The following is a 6,120-nucleotide window of genomic DNA, read 5'->3' on the forward strand; positions in this document are numbered from 1 at the left end:
TTCAGCTTCCACAGAAAGCCACCCTGATTCCTTATCACATGGTCTGTGGTGCGATTTGCTGATCTGGACACCTGGTTAGAGTTGCATTAATATGTAGTGCGTGTACCCTTCTCTTCCCCAAACCACAAACCTCTCTGGACAGATTTTTTCCCCTCTTCTTTTTCCTAGAGCATCTCAAAGCCTTTCTGTGATCCTAAAGACCATGAATTATTCACTATATATAGCATCAAGCACCGCAGTATACTTTTCAATAAAGTAAAACTACCTAAACTACCCTATATATTGCTTCATTTTCATTAACTGAACATCTTTGGAATCATTACTCACTTTCCTTTCTGGCCATCTTTTTCTTGGTTTGATTCTCTCCACAACTTCAACACCCCACCCCCTGCCAGCCAGCCAGCACCCCCCCACCTCACCCCTGCCGCCCCACGAAATAATGTAACATGGGTTCATCCTCTCTTGTCTCAGGTAATGTTGAGCACAAAGGTGTGGTTTACACATACAGTCATATTGCATGTAAGTGTCATTGTTTTCATTTGACCACACATAAAAAGATACAATATCTCTCTCATATAGTGTCAGCCCAACTGCAAATTCTATTGACAGCAGGTATTGACCACCTACCTGTACTCCTTCAGCGTTTGTTCGGATTCAGGAAGCACCGCAGCTTAGGTTTGCAGTCAGTCCTGCCATTCGCCACACCAGGGACTTCAGCCAACACCAGAAGCTTACTAAGCCTCCATTTTGAACTACCCAGCAGCATGGCGAAGGTTAGAGATGCCTACCCAGCACCTGGCATAAAGAAAGTATTTAATTAGTGGTGTAAATAATTTACTTAATCAGCTGCAGTTGTTTGTTTATTAACCTGAGTCCAGGTTAATGATATCTCAGCTTCTGGATCCAGCAATTGCAGCCCTTCCATACAAAAAACCTTGGTGTTACCCTCTTGTGTTTGCCACAGTGTTCAGCACATGCCAAGTGTACCCTATAAGTAAAGACAAGACCAAGAGCAGCAACTTGAATAGACACATTATACCTCGGATGTTAGGAGCTCAGAATCTGATACTCAGCAGATTTCAGTTCAAATCCTGTCTTGGCCACTTACTTGACCATGTGATTTTGGGTGATTTAATTCATCTGTGAGTCATTTCATCTCTCTCATGTGTAAAATGGGGACCATGCAAGTGCCTGCCCAGTTGCTTCTTGTAATGATTAAATAAGAGATTGGATAGAAAGAATTTAATCCATTGCTTGACACATGATAAATGTTTGTTTTTAAACTGCAACTTATACACAGTAAGTCTGGGCGTTCTGTCTTTTCTCCATAGATACAGAAAAATGTTTAAAAACGTGTGAAAGAGAAGAAGAAAATGGCCACAGGCACAGTGATCTGGTGTTTTCCATGTGGACTAAAACGAAATATGAAGCTCTCCCCCAGCTGATTGAATGGACCTCATCTTGGCCAAGGGGACCCCAGAAACACCCTAAAGCTGAGTTGCTGGCCATGAGAAGGGAGGTCAGACATGCCTCGTTTTGCCCCCCTCCCTTCTTGCAGATGTCCTTTGTAACTTAACAGACTTAAGGCTATGCAGGACAAAGTTTGAACCACACCTGCAGGTCCTCAATTTACTTGACAGATCATGGGTATATGTCTGGTGGCTTGTCTCTGATTAGCAGACTTCCTAATCTTAAAAAATTTCAAGCCTTTAGACAAAACTTCATTTCTTTAACCAATTACAAGTCACAGAATCTTTAAATCTACCTATAACCTGTAAGCCTCCCACTTGGAGATGTTCTGCTTTTTTGGGCCAAACCAAAGTACACCTTCCATGTATTGATTTAAGACTTTATGTGTAATTCCTGTCTTGCTGAAATGTATAAAACCAAACTGTAACCCAACCATGGCGAGAGACCACTTGCTCAAGGCTTCCTGGGCATGGCTCTGGGCCATAGTCCTCCCACATGGCTCAGAATAAACCTCTTTAAATTATTTTACAGAGTTTGGGTTCTTTTCCGTTGACATCCAGAACTTCTTTAATTTTTCCCCTCATTTTATTATGAAGAATTTAATATACACAAAATAATGAATGTGTTAGCTATGAATCAGAATAATAAAAAGATTACCTATGAAAACGCCTGTAAAAATGAAAAGTTACATAAACCCTTGAAACTTTCGTAATTTTTTCTGATTCCATTTTTCTGTCTTCCCTCAGAGGTAACCACTATCTTTGTTTTTTATTCCCTTTATTTTTTTCATAGTATTACTATGTGAGTTCGTATCCCTGAACAATATATTGTTTAGTTTTCTTCCTTTTGGGCTGGTTTAGGGTATGGCTAATGTATCCTTAGCAGTGAAATTTCTGGGTCCTAGGGAAAGGTTCATCAGCTTTACCAGATGATGTCAATTGTACATCCAATTGGTTGTACTAATTTGAATTTGTGTATAATTCTCATTGTTCTACATTCTTGTCATACTTGGTATTAACAGATTTTTAAAATTTGTCATATTGGTGATTCTAAATTGTATTTCATTGTCTTTTTTTTTTTTTTTTGCAATTCTCTGATTACTATTTAGGGTGAATATTTACCCACCTATTTATTAGTCATTTGTTTTTCTTCTGAGAAACACTGGTTAATATATTTTGACCATTTTAATGTGGGATTTTTGCCTTTTACTTAACTTTTTAAGGTATTTTAAAACATAATCTTTGTTCTAATCCTTCTCACAGTTTATGGCTTATATTTTCATTTTCTTCCTGGAATATTTTGATGAGCAAAAATTCTTAATGCAGTCATTAACATTTTTTTAATCTAGTAAAATATGTTCCTTTTATGGTCAACCTTGTTTCTCTTCCCCAAAGTCAGAGACATATTTTTCAAAGTTTTGCCTTCTACATTTAAGTCTATAATCCATTAGCAATTGCTTTGTGGGTGTGTTGTGGCTTTAGAGGTATAATTTCAATTTTTCCATATGGATAATCAATTTTTCTACTTCATTTATTAAACAGTCTCTTATTTCTCCACATGCAATGCTATATCCATCAGTATAGTAAATTACAGATATGTGAGACTTTGTTTCTACCTTTCTTCTGTTCTGGTGTTGTATTTATCAATTAATTTTCATTTTTAATCTATTATAGCTTTACGATAAATCTTTTTCTCTGGTAAAGCAAGACTCCTTTCCTTAACAGTATTGGCTTGTCTTGACCTTTGGTTATCATATAAATGTTAGAATCAACTTGTTGAATTTCTTTTGAAAACTTCTTGGGATTTTGATGAAATTGCATTCAAACTATGGATCAATTTAGTGAAAATTTATGTCTTCATGATATTTAGTCTTCCAATCCAAGATCATCGTATATCACTGACCTCCAAGATCATTTGTTTAGTTCTTATTTAATGTCTTTAAATCAAGTTTTATAATTTTCTCAACAAATGATTTGCATATTTTTTGTTAATTATGTTCTTAGGTAAAATACATATTTTTTTTTACTGTTGTTAATGTAAGGCTATCTTTTTAAAATTGCATTTCCTAATTATTGTTGGTGTACCTAAATGCAATTAATTTTATGTCAATCTTTTATCTAATTATATTTTAAAACTCTTACTAATGCTAACACTTTGTCCTTAGACTCTTCGATTTTCATTGTAGACAATGACACAGTTCTTTAATTATAAGATTTTGTGTCTTCCATGCCAATCTTTGTACATTTTACTTTTTTATTTTTATTTACTAAGATCACTAATACCTTCAATACAATGTTTAATAGAATATGTTGAATAGTAAGCATTCTTGCCTTATATTTTATTTTAAAGACAGTTACATTATTTGAATATCCAGTGGACCATGGCTGTAGATTTTTGTGGTGAATACACTTTGTCAGTTTAAGGAGTGTCCAATCTTTTATTAGTTTACTGGAAATATTTATTATGAATGGATATTGAATTTTATCAAATACTTTTCTGTATCATTAATATGATTATTTGATTTTTCTCTTTTAATGTTCATATGGTAAATACCATAATAGATTTTATAATGCTATATTAGTCTTGCATCCCTGTGATAAATCCAATTTGATCATTATATGATTTCATTTTCAAACACTGCTGAATGTAATTTGCTATTAATTTGTTTATGATTTCTGTGTCTATGTCCAGTTATCCAGTCTTTATCCTTCTTAGTCCATCAAATACATTTGATGAATTTGGCCACTCTGATTTTCTTGCATGACTGATCATGCCACAGTCAGCATGGCTACTTCCTCCTTAGCTTCCTAACTCTAATAGTTAGGAAGGTTGTCTGAACGCCAGGTTCATATTAAATATATCCAACTGCCTACATGATGTGTCTCCTGCATATATGACTGACATTCAAAAGTTCATGTGTCTAAAATGGAGCTTCTGCTCCTCCCATAGCCTCCCTTTTTAGGAAATGGAAGTGCCATCTTTCCAGCTGTTCATACCAAAGAACCGTGGAGTCTTGCTTGACTTTAATACCTGACATCCAATCTGTCAGCAAATCCCATTGACTACTTCACAATAAAAAATCCAGAATCCAGTCATTTCTCATCACTTTGAGTGTTACCACAGAGTTCCAAGCCACTGTGATTTCTCACTTAGTGTTTTAATAGTTTTCTAACATGATTCCTTGCATCTGTTTTGCCGCTTTGGTCTATTCACAACTTAAAAGTCATACTGGTATTATGAAAATGCAAATCAGATCAAATCTTCTTCCAATATTGTCCTTTCTCACTCATAGGAAAAATTAACATCTCTTATTAATATTAATAACTCCGAGGTCCACCTGAGCTGGCATCCCACATCTCCCAGACTTCATCCCCTACCACTCTCCCCCACAGTCATTCTGCCCCAGCTTCCAGCCACACTGATCTACCTTGCTAGAACAATCTAGGCATGCATTAACCTCAGGCTTTTCTCGTTTCCTTCATAATCTGCCTGGAATGCTTGACCTCCAAATGCCACATTGCTCCCCATCACCTCCTTCTGGTTTTTATGCAAGTGTTTCTTTCTCAGTGAGGTTTGACATGGCCTACCCAACTAAAATTGATACTCTTTCCCCCCCTACTTCCTTCCCTTATTGCCAGTTTTGTTTATTCTCCTTATTAGTTATTATCTCATATACTATACACTTTATTTACTTAATTATTGTCTGCCTTATAGAATATGAGGTCTTCCATGAGGTAGGGGGTCTCTGTTAACACTTGTAAATATTCCCCGTGTGCTTGAAAATAAAGTGTTAGACACAACATTCTTCATCTTCATATTCATTAAGCTTATTAATATTTAAATCTTCTTTACACTTACTAATTTTGGGGCTATTTAAGCTATAAATCACTAAGAGAGGATGTTAATATCTCCCACAAATGGACAGATTTGTCAGTCTTTTCTCATAGATTTTTCAGTTTTTGCTGTATATATTTTGGGGTATGTTAGGTTGATACAAATTTAGAAATGTTACATTTCTCAAGAAAAGTGAACCTGTTTTCATTATGGTGTAATCTTCTGTAACTCTGGTTTTATACGTATATTTTAAGTAAAGCCTATCTTGACGGATATGATATAGATATACTAGATGTCTTTGACTAATATTTGCCTAGTATGTTTATTTCATCTCTTTATCCTCAACATTTCTCTGTCTTTATTATGAGGCTTATTTCATATAAAGGGCACATATTCCTTGATTTTTTTTGTAATCAAGTATGACAGTTCATGCCATTTACCCGAAGAGTTCAGTCCATTCTCATTTACTGTAATTTCTAAAATATTTTGACTTATTTTTTTTGCTACCTTATTTTCAAGCTTTCTATTTGTTTCCTTTTCTGTATCTCAGATTTTCCTTTCTTGCTTCCTTTTAAATGATTGATTTTCCTTCTCTCTCATTCCATTATCCACCCCTCCTCATGTGTATGTGGAAGATATATAATCCACTTCTATTTTTCATTTTTAAAAATTTAACATCCACACTTCATATACATAAGTCTAAATTTAATTAAGAGTTTTCTTTTCCCTCAAAAATTTGAAACATATAGAGTAATTTTCTATTTATTATAAGATAAATTTATAAAAAGAATACATGGACTGTAAAAGAGATATAAA

This window comes from Lemur catta, chromosome 4 (assembly GCF_020740605.2).
Source record: "Lemur catta isolate mLemCat1 chromosome 4, mLemCat1.pri, whole genome shotgun sequence".
Lineage (NCBI taxonomy): Eukaryota > Metazoa > Chordata > Mammalia > Primates > Lemuridae > Lemur > Lemur catta.